The following is a 19062-nucleotide window of genomic DNA, read 5'->3' as shown; positions in this document are numbered from 1 at the left end:
TCTTTGGAACTTTTGGGATTCCTGCAGTGTGTGATTGCCTTTTCAAGTGGTCAGAATGCTCCCAAGGGTGCTGCCTGATGAGGATGGCAATAGATTGTGTTTTTAAAGATGGCCGCCGCGCTCCTTCCCGTTCTGTGCGATGACGATATTTCCGGTTCCGTTTTTTAACTGTGGCCGTAATTTATGGTAGCCGTAATTTACAGCCTTCGTTATTTACGGACATCGCTGATTCCATGGCAGTATTGTTGATTACGGCATGCATCATGCCGGTGGGGGGTTTTACGGGCCCTTTTGCGGCATGCCGCTAGGTACTTTACCGGCATGCCGCAAAGCTCGTGCCCACGATGTCGTAATGCGCCGAAAATAGCGGTCTGTGACCAGACCGGACTCGTTCTTTACTCCATGCCGGTAAAGCCCTGTACTTACCTCCAAGCTCGGAATGCCCCCCATTGATCTTGTGCAAACCGAATAGGTATGCATCAACAAGAATTTCTGTGTGGTGAGTTAATTTGTCATCATTTTCTTTGTGGTATTTATTTTTTTTTCTTATAATTGGGGTGGGGCCTCCTGACACTTCCCCTAAATACCCCTTTAGAATTCCCAACTCATCCCTGAAACCACCTTTCCCACTCCTCCACAATCCCCACCGTTCATAATACAACTATTTACCCCCATAAGGAAAACGACAACAAAGTAGTTTACAACACAGTAATATTATCGGCTGTAACCCCTAACCACAATATACCTGCCAAGTGCTACTAATTACCGGTGACGGCTTCAGACGAGCAGTTCTGAACTGATAATGCCTGATTTCACCTGCTACCTAAAGTCATGGGTATTGACATCAGACTTGTGTAGATCAATGAGTAGGAATGGAACATTGCAGAGGGATGAATGCTTTGTACAGTTACATTAGGCTGATCCTGAGTGATCCAGACATAATTTGTTGTACTGTGTGCTGCAATTGTATACAGTGGAGATTTTTTTTTTTTATTGAGTATGTGCCAGAACTACACTGTCAATGTGATTGTTATGTTGCTAAATTGGTAAAATGATATATATGCCCATCACAAGTGTGAGAGTTGCCATTTCAAGCGAATCGCTGATGGCAGGGGTATGAAAACACCCCTGTCTCTATTGCACTTTTCTGTGTGGCTGACATGCAGTTAGGCATGGACAACGTTCCCTGCTAGAACCCCAATGTCAGCTGATTGACCAGCTACAATTGGGAAAAACGTTTTAAAACCTGTGACCAAAGTATGACCACCATAATAACATCCGCCACATGCAAACCTGTTACTATTACCCAATGATGCATCTTGGAAACCTAGGATTTTGGTTCTGGGATTTATTTGATGGCCCCCTGAACAAAGCTGTCAATACAGCACATACAGTAATTTGCATCTTTTGGCTACAAGATCTGATGCATGGGAATCCCTTCAAATATCACATGGGTGCTAGTTGCATGTGAAGTTGCTTCTGAAAAATACATGTGTTTACACCCAACATGTTGCTCCATATAGTATACCCAATCCAAAACAACAGTATGTGCCTCCTCCCGTTTCTGCTCTTTTCAGCGCTTAGCCCCCTGCACTGGAACTCCCTTCGTCTCTCTATCTGTTCCATCCCCACCTTTTCCTCCTTTCGTACTTCCTTGAAATCTCTCCTCCTCCATTCCCCACCCCGATACCCTATACTCCCCCCTCATTCTTCTCTCCCTTCCCACACTTCTTCCCCTACTCTCCTCTCCCTACCCACTCCTTTCCCCCTTACCCTTATCTCCCCCTCCTTACATCTCTACCCTAATACCCTTTCTTCCCCTCTTCTTTTCCCTTCCTCACCCCCTCCTTCCCTCACCTACCCTCATGGGTTAATTGCTCTACTTACTGTTTTACTGGCTTGATTCATGTTTTGTAAATTGCTTCTACTGTTAGAAATGTCTATGTAACTTGTTATAATGTACAGCGCTTTGGATTAAAGCACTTTATAAACACAATACATACAACACAAATACAGTAACTGAGAAATACAAACACACAAAAGCATCCGTCTGAGGCCACATATCTCCACATGAGATAATCAACTGATATCAAAAGTAAGCCCTCTTCTGAAGAACTCATCTTTCTGGGGGATACAGACATATGGACTCTACCAGCACCAACTGATGTCATAAAGCCAGGTTACATACTTTGGCCATTGGTTGTTTGCAGGGCATTTGAACAAATATATCGTGCCGTGACCAGCGTATCACCACTTTAACAATTTTACTTTCAACAAGAGAATCGTGTTTATAATTTGTATTCCCTACCTAACTACCTGAAATTGTTTCCCCATTGGTATTTCAGAGATCAACTTCTCCGATTTCGACTTAACCTGATCAAAACAAGAGAAACTACATGGATACGAAATCATGCTGCACCCCTGAATTGTAGACTATGTCAGGATCCAGAGTCAATAGAAAATCTGTATCATTTGATGATGGTCTGTCCAACTTTGTCATTGCAAAGGAACACTCTCATGATCCCGGTCATCACAAAGTACGGATATAAATCAAGGGAACTATGGTGGAAAATGTTACAATCTGGGGAAAAAACATCAATATCCTTGGCCGTAGTCAAACTCTCTATTGCCATCCAGAAGCAGCTATCAACACTTGAAGATCTGTGACCTTGATTCTGGAAGTTAATTGAAACTTATGTCAATAGAACTGTTTTTTTGTTTTCTTTTTTTATGGAGTATGCTTGATAAAAGGTTGTCAATTGCATACCCAAATATCAAATAAATAAATAAATAAATAAATAAATAAATGTGTATGCTTCATACAGCACAGGTATATGTCACCAATTTCTACTGATCAGGAGAGCCACCAACTCACATGAAATGTACTTACATTTTCAATACTTTCTCTTCAAGTTGCAACCTTCAACCCTCAGCATGGCCACCATGTTTTCATTGCAGCACTGTGGAAATTGTTCTTACTTCTTTACATTTTACAACATTATAGGTACATAAGTCAGTACAATGTGAACATTAAGCAATTGAAGTACATGATCAGTAATCACATTTGCAAAAGCTTTTCCATTAAATGTCCATGATATGAAATCCAATCACTTTAATTACGACATCCTCAGTTAGGTATATATTGGGTTTTCATCATTATTTGTAAAATAATTTGGTCAGAATTAACAATTCATTCATATGTTTCTGATATGAATGTGCATAATTCTTCTAAACACAAACTTACAAATTATGAAATAACAGCACACATCATGTATATTTCCCTGATGCATCCTGAAAATGGATATCACATTCTCGAATTGCTGAGAAATCTCATAACTTCAAAACCACTTCTGTAAATGTACCCAGTTTATTACAATGTCAACTGGAAGCATCTTTGAAGTATAGACGTGTCTTATTTTGTAGGGTAGAAATGTTGCATTTCTAATATGAATTTAAACATGCAGTCTAAATGTGATTATGGAACTCAAATCCCATATAAATAAGAAAATTAATCCTGAGCCTTTCTGTATTATGTCTCAGTAATTGTCTGTAAGGCTCATTTGCCAATACAAAATAAATTACATTCTTTATAAAATAATTTCTACAGTTTACAAAGAAAGATTATTCCCAACAGGAAACCATAGTATCACATATAGATGCAACCACAATCACTTACATCCAACTGTTCATTAATTTTCCATTGTAATTTACAAATGTTCAGGTCTGTTTTTATTAGAGTTGAATGGCAGAGTTATGCCATGGCAGTGTGTCACACTAACATTAATAAGTGTTCCTTTCTAAAATGAGATACCTGCCTGCACACATTTATATGTTGGCTACTATTTATATGTTCAATTCTGAATAAACACACATCGAGTGTTATAACACAGCATAGTAAATCATAACACTCTGGTATAAAAATCTTTGGTAAATTATGACTAGTGGTTTTGAGTGTCATTGTTTTGACCATGAAATATCATTACCAATTGTTTGTGCAAAATATTTTACACAAATTAAAAATATGCAGTATTGTATTACAAATAGATATATTTTGTACAGCACCACCAATACAAGCACAGGTATATTCAGCTAATTTTGCAATTCATAGACCCAGGAATAGTACTTACTACTTATTTAGTAACCATGTCAATAATGAAGTTGTATGCTCATTTAATAAAGAGACAAGTTTTCAAAAATAAAATTTTTGAAAACCCCCTTATTAATAAAATAAATGTAATGTTAGTACAAGTTAATGTTGCTATTCAAACTATCTGAGCTATTCATGTATTTATGTCAATCATTCTACACTCACACTCTTATAACATGATGCCAATTTTATGTAGTTCAGGAAAAGAAATCAGAGAATGTCAATAGATTACTGTAAATTCACTTGGTAGACAGCAAACCGTTCAAAACAAGTAATAAAAGTAAGATTACTGAACACTAGTAACCTCTAAGGTTAATGGCACTGTACAATCTTAAAAGCTTACAAGTAAAAATGTAAGCTTTAGGATAACTAGCAAAAAACAAGTGTGCTTAGAAAAATGGCAATTACATGAATTAGCTAAATGCAAGTACAAAACGTACAAAGCAATATGCGTTAAAGCTTTTCAACCAATAATCAAAAATTCTGTAATGAGCAACATTAATGTACACAAACATACTTCCTTGTGTAAGAAAAAACTCTGTAGTTGATACAATTTTACTTCTTCCAAAAAATGGTTTACACACACAGTTAATGTACTTAAACATTCTTAAGAAGTGTGTTTACAAATATTCAAAAGCAAGCAGAAAGGCACACATACGATTTATCCATATTATTGATGGCTGTCCCACACACCAGTATACTAAATCATGAGGACAACACATTTCCTGTTTCTCCTGAACACAATGTACTAGTATTCAATCATTTTATGAGGTTATCTGTATGCAACTCAATTATACAGAACTTCACATAGAACATTGACTTTGACAAAAAGAGATGAAATTTTACTATAGTTACAAGACCCCAGTAACTTGGAATCATTTGAAACATAAGTGACCTTATAAAAGATATGAAAGAATGATTCTTTGGAGCAGAGAATTGTCATACTGTAAATCATCAGCCCACCTGCAACAGTACAATTGATGTTCATATTTGGCATAGTGTCAATAGAATTTACAGGAAACAAATTGCCAAATACAACCACAAAAACACAAGAATATCCCACACATGTATGTGAGTGTTATAGGCATACCCTATATAAAAAGCAAGCACAATGAATTTATGTTGATGAAAAACAATTGAAACTAGTAAAAAATGTTGTCTTGGTCTCATTGTGTATGTATTGTAAAAGATATACCATTTAATGAATTTTTAAAAATGTGTTTGCACTATATAAACACGTTAGATGAAAATAAATTCCAAGTAGCTGTATAACAAATATTTTTAAACTACATCAAATTCCAATAGAACATTCAGATTGATACTTGTACAGAGACATAATCAGACAGCTGATGCGTCACCCCAAACAATGATATGGCTTCATAAAAAAGTGGAATAAGAGGAGGTAATCATCTTTCAAAAGCTGTAACATAAAATAATCTTTATTTGCTGTTAAACAATTAGGAAAACAGGGAACCAGTAACAGCAATATGTTCAAAAAAATACCCTGTGTATTCTAGTTACTACAATGCAACATAATGTAAAATGATCTGGCAAGTACTTGTAAATTTGAAGAAAGTCTATGAAGTGTTAATATATCTAAAGGAAACAATACAAATTATGTGATCCTAAATATCAACAAACATATAAGCATCAGCTTACATGGATATTCGTCCCATGACAATGATGTCTGTTTAAAAAAAAGTAACAACAGTGAAAAAATTTATGAGGAATATACCATTCTCCCACTTTACTCTTGTGAAGTCAAAGGTTGATTGCATTGAATCGTGTGAAATGTGATAAGCAAAGGGAACTTTGTTAAGCATGTGGGTAAAATATTAGAAGAGACAGCTTTTCCACAGTTATTTCCAAATGGCAATGGAGAAATATTTGATGACAAACCAGAACAAATATCTGCAGAAGAACACCTACTATGTATTCTGCTGGCCCATGTTTTCACTTAAAACATATTTACATGTTTCTCTTACTTTATGAAAGTTATTAGCAACATTGCACATATTGCTAAATGGTTCAGAAACATGACTTTTTCTACATTAGTTCAACAAGTTAAAACAAAATATCAAATTCTCGAGAGCAGTATACGCAACATATTGGCTATCAAGCATGGAAGACAAGAGTATTGGTACAGACGTTACTCAGAATATATTGATTGGTATGCAATGCAAGCTAGGATCTCAAACATGATTTGTAATGCTAAACTGTGCAGCGGAAGACCTATTGGAGTCATTTAAAATATGGAATTAGCATCCCTCAGAAAGAGATAATGTAACTCCTAATGTATGAAATGGATCCAGAAAATGTCCAGGCATTTTCACAATACATTTTGAGCAATCTTAAATGCCAACAGAAATGCTAGATGCCAACACTTATGCTGTGTAACATGTTGCTTTGGAGAAAGGAATACCAAGGAAGAGTTTCTGCTCACATTCACATTATAGAATGAATTGAAGGAGCGTCATGATTCTGTGAGGGCAATAAAGAAACTATACTACATTTTTGGACACGTAAATACCATCAGCCTCAAAATGAAATTGATAATCCAGATGTATATAATACATTGCTAATTTACCAGACACATCATTCTACATTTTACCTCAAAAGTACTTTTAAAAACAATAATATGTTTAATTAAAGTTATAGTTTTATATTCCCAATGAAACAACCAGGCAGCACTGTAGTAACTGATCACCTCTGTGCAATTAGGCACTGTCTAAAAAAGAAAAAACTCCTAAACATTGCTATGAATTAAAATGCAACTAGCAATCCCTAACATATGTAACTATACGCCAGTCATACTCCCTCGTCTGGGGAGGATAGCTTAGGGTCAACATGCTCACCTTGGAAGCAAGATGACACGGAGCAACACAGGTTTGATCCCCGGGTCCACGCTTAGAAACCTCTGGGTATTAAGCGCGTTATAAATACCCAATCATTTCATATCATTGTGTAATATAGATATGCAGTTTATTGGAGACAAATCACTGGCCATTGGTGGGTACCTCAAATGTATAAGACCTTTGGAAGATATTTCAAAAGAAAATTTGCTGTTAGCACACTTAACCTGTTTAGGATAAAAAACATGTCCCCATTGTTACTTGTGACTGGCGTACATATGTGGCAGTAGACAGATTAACCTGTATACGCATTTATGTAAAGTAAGTGTTCACATCAAATAGAACAGTTTAGGATTCCCTTGACATTAGAAAACTAATATTGAAACCATACAAACAGATTGGCATGCTTGCAAACATTGACCCCAAGAGCACACAAATGTCAAAAACAACATGCTTGATGATTACTATCCTGGACGATCCAACCACATAACGGATTTGTATTTATCCAACATCTGACAATATTACACATGCAAATAAACTGGTGTAGAAAAAGTTGAAAACGGACAATACAAAATGAAGACCACAAATATTTGTCTAGTCAAACATAGTGAACCTAGCCTTATTAACCACCAAATGTTCACATGCTTCACATGCTGCAGTGAGGAGAAAAGAATGTTAATATTGCCTTCTCTGCCTGTTATTACGATAGCATGAATAATCTGAATTATTTGGAACATGGAGAAATTATGAATAATCCTTCAGTAATGTCACAGCCTCCACACATTGCCTACAATTTCAAAACGTTCAATGATTAAATTGAGCAAGAAAACAAAATAACAGACGCAGAAGTCAAGAATGCCCGGCATGTCAGGCTGAAAAACACTTTAATGAAGCAGCACTTACCTCTGGGGCGGTCATATGCATCACAATGAATCACAATCATCAATCCATGGCACTGGTAATGCAATAATTCAGGAAGAAGCAGAGGGACAAAGCCTGAAAGAATTAATAAGCAAGTTAAACGGAGAACAAAAGCAAGTAACAGAGTATGCTATGTTATGTCTTTCATATAGCACACGTTCACCAGCGCGTTTGCCAGAGGCATTATGGCGCTGAGTATGAATTCTTGCATGATCAAAGCACAGGTCACTTTGAAAACAACCAATCTACTCAATTATACATCAGACAGAGAATTACTACTAGGACAGAACGAGGTTAAATGGATCAACACAATGGACAGATGAATGCTGAGAAAAGGCATATACCATATTGGGTACCACATCTATGCAGTCCAATATCAGGCAGCACCATACTTAGACATGAGAACGTCTTAAAAGATATAAGCTACATGCTTCATTTTAACAGGAAACAAACAGCATTGCAGCACCAGTCCACACAATTACCCCTGAAAATACCTCAGCTGTATCAGTGATTGGGGACTGAGAGTAGGATTACAAGCTCTTCCCCTGTAGTTGAGTACTGCAAAGCCCTTTGTGTCAGGTCACTGATATGGAAGAATTTGAGCAGCTGCAGGTATGTTTCTGGCTGACGTATTTAATCTTGCACGGTGGTAACAGAATTGTATGACCAGGTTACAGATACAGTAAGGTGGGTATTACAGAGACTGAATTAAAAAAAGTCCACTTTACCATTGACAGTTGGACTAATAGTCATAGCATTGACTCCATAGACCTTACACAGCAGTGGGTGGTCATTCCTTCCTTAACAGCCAAGAGGGGTCCATAATACTTTGTAGGGACAGCAGCTATATACAGCTTGGCACCGGGTAACATTGTGATACAAGAGTTTCAGGGCAGAAGCCACAGGGGAGATATCTGAGAGAAGTTGGAGGAGGTGGCAGCACAGTGGCAAAGGCCCCTCAATTTGCATTTAGGCTTTGTTGCAGCACACAATAGATAAAATGCCCTTGCTGCCATATGAATTGGCAAGAAAATGATGTCCCCTGATTTGCACTTATCCTTCACCTGGTGATCATATGCTTTGTCAGACAGGGTAAGCCTGTGAATGAAATGGCCACTGCAGCTCAGAAGAGCAGCTCCAAATTCAGCTGCCTTAACATGACAAAATCCTATGGCTGCAAGTGACCCACAAGTTGCCACTGTGCAACCTGAAGACATCAATGTCCATCCTTTGGAACACTAATTTACCCATGCTGGACATGCAATAACAGTACATATCCCAACAACACTCAAAGCAGATCTTTAGATGGTGCATGTCTAACATCATGTCAGTGGCAGCTGCTGCCTAATGTCTGTGATGGTCTTCCACGTCTCCAGATGAGACTAAATTCGTCCTCCCACCGGAGAGAGACCACCTGTTGCTGAAAAGAAGGCCGTTGGGTGAGAGAAAAACCTGCCACCTTGCCATTACTGTTTACAACAGTGCCCACCAGCTGGAGCAGCTGCTCAGCACGTACGGTGGTCCTGAAAGCCTCTGAAACCAGAGAAAGACCTAGTTTGAGACCGCAACCTTTGAGTATAAGGCGCCTTTGCCGGAGTTTTCGCAAAAACAGACAATGGCTTGGCAGTTTGAGTATTTGCCTTGGTCTTCGAGAGTTCCTCATCCGTGGAGGAGTGGAAAAGTCCTTTACCCTTGAAGGGGAGATTGAGAACCTTGTCCTGAACTTTCCTCAAGAACTTCATAGCATGCAGCCATGCTTGGCGAGAGATGTCTCCCTGACAATAAGTCCTCGAGCGGAATTGTCTACGTGATTTGCCGCAGCCTAGAGTTGATTCTGCGCCAGAACCCTGGTGTCAGATAAGCCGCCCTTGAAGTTTTTGAGCCTATCAGGGGGAATACATTCCTGAAACTCGGCTAGCTCCTTCCACAGTTTGACATTGGCAACTGCCCAGATAAGCTTGGTATTACCCTGACGCAGCTGAAGAGCCGAATCGGAAAACCCCTTTTTGTAAATGGCGTCAAGTAGCTTGCCCTCTTTGGAAAGGATCTGAGATGCCACAGTGGAGGATGTAGAGGTCAGCTTCGACTGGAGCATAGCTGCTGCCACCACCGTCGATGAGGGGAGCAGGCATGCTGACAAGGTTATGTTCTCAGACGCGTGACGCTTATAGCGAGCATCAATTTTCTTGTTTAGGTGCTGCCCAGAATAAGGTTTTTCGCAGACTACGGGGCTCGGCCAAGACGTCCTTCTGGAGGAACCGGCTTGTGCACTTCTCTGTCAACAGAGTGAAGGCTCAGGTAAGTGCCCCCTCTTGTGGAGCTGGGTATTGGAATGTCTAGCAGTGCAGTTGTGAAAGGCCCTAATAGAGCGGGGTGGGTCATCGCCATCCTGGTCTGCCTGGTTCTCATCCAGTGAGATGGGAGCAGAAGACTGATCCACCACACGTGGAGCCTCAGGCCTGAAGGTGTGGTTGACAGAGCAACCTGAGTCTTTTCCAAAGGTGAAAGTGGAGGCAGAGGAGTCAGTGGTGGAGGAGGCGGTGGCACTACTGGAAGCTGCATAGGGATTGCTGGAACAGGGACCGGTTCAGGCGGCTTATGATAAATGTTCTTAAATAAATCCTTAACGTACCAGGATGCATAAGCGTCAGAAACTTGCCAAAAAAATGCATCCTCTGGCAAAGGTCTAGGTGCTGGAGTGGGCAGAGGCCACTTGGAAGGGGCATACCCGCAGGATCGCAAAGAGGATGGTTTCCAGGATGGTCTTCCAACAACTGGATCCACGTAGATCAAAGGCGCAGACGTAGGTGGGAGCGAGACTGTATGTGGCAGTGGATTCTGAGCATGCCAATCCATTGGAGGGCGGTACCGGTTTTTATTATCCACAAACCGTGGAAAAGGCTGCTCTTCCCCAAAAACAGGTCCCTCAGCACCAGCCATGGTGAACGTTGGTGTAAGGGAGGTAGACAAAATGGGTGACTTGGACCGCAGGGGTTGGACTGCCATTTTGTCAACACCTGAGGCAAACTCGGTCACAGGTTTAAGTGAGGCCATGGTCACCACAGGGGAGTGAGGGGTCTTATGTGCCATTTTAACCTTGTGACAAGGAACCTCGGCAGAGCCAGTGCTAGCAGATCTAGAGTGTTTCTAAGACACCTTAGGGACTGATGATGAATTAGCCCCAAGTGGAGGAACCTTGGTGGAGTTGGTACCAGAAGACTTATGTTGCTTGACCGGCTTCTTTGCCCCCTCAACAGGATTGGTTTCACCACAGGTCTGAGTGTGGGAAGGCTTAGAGTCACCCACTGAAAGCAGGACCCTCAAAGGGGGCCCCTAAATCTTGCTGGTCTTAGATATAGCCCCAAGAAGGGGAACGTCAGGAGTAACCCTTTACTTTAAATCACCTTGAGAGGGACCTCGAGCCAAGGCTCATCACACTTAGTTGTAGATGTGGAAACCTCGTGGCTGACCTCAGTGACAACACCCCCAGGAGTACTGGGCCTAGCTTGAACCCCTAAAAGGGAAAAGACAGAAGAAGATCCGGTTTTGGCAGCCCCTTCGCTGGTGTTTTTGAGGGAAACTCCGGAGCACCTGTTAGATCCCTTTCAGGACACCTCAGGGAGATCCCTGGTAATAGGGCCACTTGAGCCCCTCCTGGACCCAGAGGACCCCGGGAAGGAGTCCCCTGGCCAGGGTGCCCTGAAAAGAAACAAACTTACTGGCGGTGTCCTTTTTTCTTCAGTGAACTGCTGTAAATGTGATGGAGGAACGTGTTGAAACACCTCCTCCCACCTGACAAGCCGACGCTGGACTGCCCGGGCTCAGAGGGAGTCAGAGTAAAAGCACAATTCCCAATGGTGTTCCGGCCTAAGCACTCCATGCAAAGAAAATGGGGACTCGCCCTCGCAAAATGACATTCACACGATGAACAAGACACGAATCCCAGGCGCTCCGGCAAAGGAACAAAAAGAAAAATATTCCCACTGATGCAAGTGCATCCGACCCCAACTGCATAGAGAAAAGGACTGGAGCTCAGGATGGCGGGGCTACCGTCACAAGTGGTTGACCCCGCAAACAAATAAAAGAAGGACAAACATTTTATTTTTCATGCTTAAAAAGTGCTCCAGTCCCGTCCTGATGGACGGAATGTCCCCACAAGTATGGAGGATAGGGGACGGGACGTAGGAGTATAAGCAGTGTTGCATTGCAATTTGCTATGCAATTCTGTCAGTTTGCTAATTAAATTGACACTTGTGTAGCACAGTTGGTGATTTAAATTACCCTATTCAATGAAAACACAGCTCACCCTTCTTTCCTCTATTGCCCACAGGGCTCTCCCCACCCTCTTTTTTCCCATTCACTGCAAAGGGTCCAATGGTGCGAGGATGCACGTGTAATAATGTACTCCACTGTTAAGTGTCACATACCTGCATGAGTGCTAGCCAAGAGAATGTTTATCTTTTCAAATAATTGTAGACCTGGGGCCAGATTTCCGAAACTTTGCACCTGTGCAAGTGCAAAGTTTGCACGGTACTAGCACTAGGGCAAAGTTTGCCCTATTTTTAAAAACACTGGGACATATTAGAAAAACCATTCCACCTCTACGAGTGCAGTTTGGCATATTAAATGCACCAGGGCAAAAAGTGTCCTAGTTCGAAAAAGAGGCATTTTCACTACTTGTTTGCACCATCGAAAAGTTTGCCCTAGTGCTAATACAGAATGGTGTTGGCACTAGGGCAAACTTTGCACTGATGTAAAAATGCATCAAAAATCTATTTTTTAGAAATAGGCCAATTTTATCCCTCGTGCTTTTAATATGCTAAACTACACTTGTGAAGGTGCAATGTTTTTTTGATGTGTCCCGGTGTTTTGAAAAATAGGGCATTTATATTCTTTAAAAAAAATGAAGTTGTTACATAATGCGTAATTAAGGTATTGCTACAGTTAAACTCTGCATCCTGCATTGTCTCCATGTTTTTTGTTAAAATGTAGTGTGTTTAAATTAGGAGTGTACTAAAATTTGGTTTTGAGTAAGTATTCGGCTGAAATCAGTCTGAAAATGAGACAATCGCCTTCAGCTGAATACTTTATTACTCAAAGCTGAATAGTTTCACTTACAAAATACATTGAGTACTGCTATGCCTATGAGCCTAGAATCATTCAGGCATGTCATGTTTAGCCTTCAAAAGTATCATTACACAAATGTTGCTGTCATGGTTTTGATTGAGTACAGGCTGAGCAGAGGTTTTAAAGTGTAAACAAAGCTCCCGCCCTTCATGTGCTGGACAGACAAACCTTCATCTGGTGGTTTGCTGGGGAGGGGAAAGCTGATTTTGTAACTGAAGATTATTGAGCTGGAACAATAGTTTGTGAAGTTGCTATTGGAAAATGATCTTTTATTTAGGTGCGTATTAATTTGCTGATGACATTTGTGAGAAATCTGAACGTTACATGTTCCAGTGGCATCAATTCCAAACCCTCATAATATAATTAAGTGGATTCATGTAGCTGTTGCAGATATCCCTGTAAATTCCAAAAGCCTAAGTTGAATAGCTCAGGAGGTAGCGTCCCTGCGGGAAAAACTGTATCCAGCCTACAGGCCAAGGTTATAAGGCAAGTAAGATTGCTCAGTGGGAAGTGTGCCTGCGAAAGAGATGTGCCTGTCGTATAGAAACATATATTACAATTCCTGCCGTCCAACCTACCAATGTTGCCAAAATGACTCCTATGAATTGAAAAAAGTGACTGATGTTACTAAAGAACACGGTTATATTTTTTAACCAAAATGCCCCAGTCTGTGGCAGAAATATTCCTCGCACCATTAGGTTTAAGAAATTGGGATATTTGTGTAATAAAGAAAAGGAGATACGAGTTTACAATTTAGAAACATTGGGCACAAGGATGTACAAGCAAAACAAATAAGTAAAATAAACATGCACATGCCAATAGAACTGAAAATCAGAACTGTCACTTCCACGTAAGGTCAGAGGAGAGCCTTGGATGACTCAGCATTCCCTATATATTGTTGTCTGGTGTTTTCGGACATGCCCCAAAACACCACAAACATGCCCCACCCCAAAAAAGGAAGAAACATATTACCTACAAATAATAAGACATTTTTCAAGCGCCTGGTCCCCATTCAGTACCACCGGTCGAAAGCATGGCGTTAGCATCCCAAATGTTTGTATTCAGTAGTACTTCAGCAGTCAGCAGGATGCTAATTGATGTAATCACTCGTGTGTTTTGCTGGAGCCAGAAGGCTAAAGATGGGTAGTCCCAAAGGGACCATTTGAAAATGCAAGTAAACAGTTCCAAGTCTCCCTCCCAGTAGTTGCATACATGCATACTATAATTTTGGGCTAGTTCTAGATATGTGGGCCCTTCTTAACAAGCAAATCCTATGAATGAACAAAAAAGCAATACCTACGAATGCCCAAAAATAAATGTGCAGTTATTGAACAGTTTATTTTCTGATCATTTATTCCTGTCATGGTTTAGAAAAACATCTTCGGTAGACAACCAAAAAAAGAAATGCAATAAAGCATGGAATATACAAAGTGTTTTTTTCTTGTCTACATACCTATTCAATGTACATCCTCTGACAAACTGGCCTGCTGCCTGCTGCAAAGGCAATACTGGTTCTCTGTCCTAACCAAGAAGAGAGCGCATATCCAAGCCCGCGTTTCTGCGGCATCTAACAATTTGGCAGAACTCTTGAAAATCTGCAATGAACTGGCCAATCCTGCCGCATTCTCTATGTCCACTGTCCCCTCCCAGGCCCTCTGTACGACACTGGCGTCTCACTTCATCTCTAAAACTCAGGACATCCTGTCCTCTCTCTCCTCCTATCCCCTCCCTCCCCCACTCCCTGCTCTTCCTCTGGCCATTCTGCAGCCACTTCTCCTCCCTCCTTCTCCGCCTTTCCCCTGTTCTCCACAGACGAGGTTTCTAGACAAGTCCGATCTATGAAAGTCTTGTCGAAACAGGTTCACCCCTGTTCCTCTAAAACTAAAAGGACCACATCAACTCCCTGTCTCCTGCCCTAGCTTATTTCTGCAATCACTCCTTCGCCACTGAAGTCTTCCCATCCCCCCTGAAACACTCCCTTGTGCACCCTCTTCTTAAGAAACCCACTGCTGACCCCTCCTGCCCGGCCATCTATCGCCCACTCTCCATCACTCCCTTCCTGGTCAAACTCCTGGAGAAACTGGCCATCTCCTAGCTTAATCTCCACACTGAATCTGTTGGTTGTCTCCATGACCATCAGTCTGGCTTCAGAGCTGCCAGAAGCATGGAAACTGTTCTCCTGAACATCCATGAAGACCTGCTCTCCAATCTTGACTCTAACACCCCTTGCGTCCTCATCCTGCTTGATGTCTATTCTGCCTTTGACACCGTCAACCATGCCATCCTGCTCAACCGTCTCCGTGATAACCTGGGTATCACCGGCCAGGCTCTGCTGTAGCTGACTTCTTTCCTCTGTGACCGAACCTCTCAGGTCCAACTTGGGTCCTTCCTCTCTGCTACCTTTCTCTCTACCCAGTGTCCCCCAAGGGGTCTAACCTCTCTCCCTGGCTGTTCAACCAATACCTGGCACTCCTGGCCCACTGCATCTCCGCTCTCTGCCCCAACTTTTAGTGTTATGTGGATGACACCCAGCTCATCTTCAGGCTACCCTCGGCCTCCTCCTCTACTTCCCTCATCTCTGACTGTCTGTCTACTATCCAGAAGTGATGTGGCGCAAATGACCTCTGCCTTAATGCCAGTAAGACTGAGATTCTCCTCATTGGCACACCCACTCCCTCCTTTCCTGTAGCTATCTGGCCGGCCTCTCTTGGCCCTCTTCCTGCTCCCAGCTGTGTGGCTAAAATCCTCGGGGTCATCTTCGACTCTACACTTTCCTTCTCTCCTCACATCTCTGACGTCTCTAAGAAGTCACACTACCAACTGCACCTCCTCAGAGGTATTCTTCCTTTCGTTTCCTTACCACATAAGCTCACTGTCTCCAGAGCTCTGGTTCTCTCTAGGCTAGACTACTGCAACAGCCTCTTTCTAAATCTGCCTGCTTCTACTCTCCCCCTCGGCAACTTATCCAGAACAGGACTGCGAGACTTGTCCTTGGCCTCAAGACTAGGGATCGTATCTCTCCAGGACTGAAATCTCTGCAATGGCACCCTGTGGCTGCGAGGATTAAGTTCAAAACCCTCTGCATCGTCCACAAGGACTTCTGGGGCCTGGGGCCTCAATACCATCAACTCTCTCTTCCTAAATACCTTCATTCTCAAGCTCTTCGCTCATCTGCCTCAAACTCCCTCAGGGTCAGTCGCTTCTCCAAGCAATGAATTGGTGGTAGATCTCTTTCTTCGTCTGGGGCCTCCCTGTGGAACAGCCTCCCTGCCTCCCTGAAACTTGAGGAGAATCATCTTCGATTCTGGAAGCACCTCAAAACCTTTCTCTTTGCTTCTGCTTTTTCTCCTCCTCTCCCTTGCTGACTTACTGGGTGATACTGACTTTGCACTGGTTGCCTGGCCACCCTCTGATCTCAGGCCCAAGTCCCCTCCCTCTCCAGTCGCACTCCTGCACTGCCCTCCTGGCAATCCCGCACTTGGGGTCTGTTTTCTGTATCGCTACAGTCCCACTACCAGCACTTGACACCTGCATTCTGCACTTACCCTTTCATGTGCCACCTGCTGGCCATACTTTACCTATTGTTATGTCCTCTCCCCTTTCCCATCCCGCACTTCTCCCCCCTCCCCTTCCCATGCACGGGCGCGATATGAATGACACGTGGCCTAGTAGGATCGTTGTCTGTCATCTGTCTGTTCCCGTCCCTTGCCTCGTTGCGCCTTGAAACAACTGTGTATAGGCGCGTTATAATTTCCTTATCATATCATATAATTTTAAAGGTAACTATTTAGCTCTGTATTCAGCTTTGGCCAAATGCTTGTCCAACTATTCGGTATTCCGCCAAATGCTTGAATCTACTAATCGGTATACCTCTAGTTTAAATCTCATAGTGTCAACTATATTTCATTTTGTAGAGGAAGGTGCATCGTATTGATGAGTGAACACTTTTGAAAATGTGCGTAATCACATGGCCAAATGCTTTTGATGGAATACCTAGTTCTGTGACCTGCTGGTTCCATGCATCTGTGCAATTGGTGCTCAATTGATGAGCTATTCACAAACTCCTTGACATTCTCTCTCATCACCCTGTTGCTTTAAAGAAGGTATCCTGACAGTGAGGAATCTGTAGACTAGTTTTTCCGACCTAGTTTGCCAATATCTGTCTGCAAGCCATTCACTATGCTTAGTCTTACTTTCTTTCCTCTTACATGATGAATACACAAGGCTGATGAAATGTCTACCCAAAGTAGCGATCAACAGTTCCATCCATTCTGTGTAAATCTACAGACCTAATCCAATACCATACACTCTGTAGTTAGTCTCAATAGCTCGGCTTCCTCTACGATGATGATTGCATTATATATCAGCAACTTGGGGAGAGAGCTTGGCAATCAGAAGGCAGGGGAAGCAAGCGAATGTGCACCTAGCCACCTGCCTTTCATGCTTGCCCGCTGAACCTCTGCCAAGCCTTCAACTTTTCCTTGGAAGCGGTGGCCCAGGCATCCACCCCTTTCCCACCGTCCCCGCCAAGTCCCCCAGCCAGTCCCTCTGCCCACTCATCTGCATCCTCCTAGACCACCTCAGGTTCTGGAAAGAGTTCATTCCAATTGTGGAAATGTGTAATTTCATTTTAACGGAAGCATTCCTTGTGCAAAGGCTGGTTCCCTTTAGAACCAAGAAATAAAGTTTCAGCACCCCAAATGGTGAATCTGAGTGCTAATATCGATACAATCCACTTTTGAGGGCCATTGCCAGCCCTGCCCTCCACCTCAAAGGGGTACTTAATGCAATATTGAAAACAGCTGATATTAATGATAGGCAAGGGTCATCTTGTCCACCTGAAGCTTACCCTGCCTGCCGCAACAAAGCTCTACATACTTAGTATGCAGCTATGACTTTGTTTTTACGGTGTGCAGTTTCTATTTTAAAAAAAAACTTCTGAACTTCTCCTGACACGTCAAATAATAGGGCAAGCATATGGTGTAAGAGACACTGCTCTGGGCAACAGAAACTGGACCCGGCGGCACAGAGATGTGCAATGCAAAGTGTTTTTAGAACCTTTATATCATAATCATTTATTTATTTCTGTCCATTGATGCAGCTAACCATCACATTTTTCAGACACTCATCTCACTCATATCTTACTTCAGAGGTACACAGAAAGGCGGTATTCTTGCTAATTTTGCGTTTGAGTACAAATTACTTCTGGTGACATTAAAAATGTTAGTACAAAGTGCTAATAAAATAAGTTTGTTTGCTAATCAAGAAAATTTGATTTTTTTTAAAAAACAAATATATGCCTTGCATAAATACATGTCTATCCTCAACCAACGCAGGCTTTATGAGATGGATGCAGATTTAGAGAAATATTGCTGGTGGTATTCTGGTAAATCTACTTCCATCAATACCTACCAGTAAACCTGTAGTGGGGAGAACCTTCAGATTATCACCAGAGGCTATTGTCATTACTGCCATATCAATCGTAAAAATAACCTAGGGTTAAACTATAACACCACTTTATACATTCTGAATTTAGATCTGTGTTGATGAAAATCTAAGGCATTACAAAAAACGGTATTCGGTTACACAATGTTTCACCCCTAGGTATGCATGCCTGTTCTCATTGCATTCCTTTGTGATGGTGACATCTTGAAGAAAAGGAAAGTGGGTGAGTAATACTTCTAATTTTGTTTTAATTTTAATATTCTGTTTGGGTCATAAATAAATCGTCTTCGAAAACAACACTTCTTTCTGTCTGTAACACATTGGATTTCATCTTTAGATTTCCTATTTATGAAGGTCTTTTTATCGTCTCCTGCAAATCAGAAAATACAATTCTAAAAGTCCTTTCACAGTCCTTGTGTCCTAGTTTTATCCAATAAACATGGATCATAACCACAAGATGCCACTGTCACTGGTTGCGGAAAAAGGTTGGAAACATAACGCAGAATCGCGGGGCAGCTGTGAACATTTCATGGACTTTCACATATATACTATGTATGGTGCACCAGCAAA

General features: G+C 41.7%; 1 protein-coding gene across 5 annotated transcripts in view; it reads right to left on the bottom strand.

Moving 5' to 3' along the window:
* Positions 1–19062, bottom strand: part of MCHR2 (melanin concentrating hormone receptor 2) — a 2016060-nt gene that overhangs the window by 1924325 nt on the left and 72673 nt on the right. For all 5 annotated transcript variants that reach the window (XM_069606534.1, XM_069606536.1, XM_069606532.1 and 2 more), the window contains one exon: positions 7903–7995. The gene's annotated coding sequence lies outside the window, so the exon portion shown is untranslated. The remainder of the gene's footprint in view (positions 1–7902; positions 7996–19062) is intronic.

Source organism: Ambystoma mexicanum, chromosome 4p, assembly GCF_040938575.1.
Source record: "Ambystoma mexicanum isolate Mex_15411 chromosome 4p, UKY_AmexF1_1, whole genome shotgun sequence".
Taxonomy (NCBI): domain Eukaryota; kingdom Metazoa; phylum Chordata; class Amphibia; order Caudata; family Ambystomatidae; genus Ambystoma; species Ambystoma mexicanum.
This window is presented reverse-complemented; position numbering and strand designations above follow the sequence as displayed.